Source organism: Schistocerca cancellata, chromosome 11 (assembly GCF_023864275.1).
Source record: "Schistocerca cancellata isolate TAMUIC-IGC-003103 chromosome 11, iqSchCanc2.1, whole genome shotgun sequence".
Taxonomy (NCBI): domain Eukaryota; kingdom Metazoa; phylum Arthropoda; class Insecta; order Orthoptera; family Acrididae; genus Schistocerca; species Schistocerca cancellata.
Window position 1 is genome coordinate 116,182,848 of NC_064636.1, and position 666 is coordinate 116,183,513.

General features: G+C 51.7%; 1 pseudogene; it reads left to right on the plus strand.

Moving 5' to 3' along the window:
* Window positions 1–252: 252 nt before the first annotated feature.
* On the plus strand, window positions 253–370 carry LOC126109032 (5S ribosomal RNA; annotated as a pseudogene).
* Window positions 371–666: the final 296 nt, after the last annotated feature.

Consider the following 666-nt stretch of genomic DNA (forward strand, 5'->3'; position numbering starts at 1 on the left):
GAACGGGAGGGCTGGAGAGTGGGGGAAACCATTGCGACGGGACTGTTGTCGGACTTAGCCTAGCACCTTCCCTCGAGGTTGTAGCTCATTGGTAACCTTACTTTTGGTACAACCCTCTTAGCTGCAATAACCGATCTGACAACTGCGCTACACACTTATTGTATTATGTAGGCGTTACTGGCAGCAGTGCCGTCTCCTGTCTGTTTACATATCTCTGTATTTGAATACACATGACTATACCAGTTTCTTTGGGGCAACGGCCTATCCGCAGTGGATACACCGGTTCTCGTGAGATCACCGAAGTTAAGCGCTGTCGGGTGTGGTCAGCAGTTGGATGGGTGACCATCCAGGCCGCCATACGCTGTTGCCACTTTTAGGGGTGCACTCAGGCTCGTGATGCCAATTGAGGAGCTACTCGACCGAACAGTAGCAGCTTCGGTCAAGAATACCATCATAGCGACCGGGTGGGCGGTGTGCTGACCCCACATTCCTCCTATCCCCATCCACCACCGAGGATGACACGGTGGTCGGATGGTCCCGGTAGGCCACTCGTGGCCTCACGAGGGAGTGCTATACCAGGTTCTTTGGCGCTTCAGGGTATTGAATTATGTTTAGTTAAACTGAATCGAAGAAACATGTGAAATCATTCCTTTCCCATACTTGGAA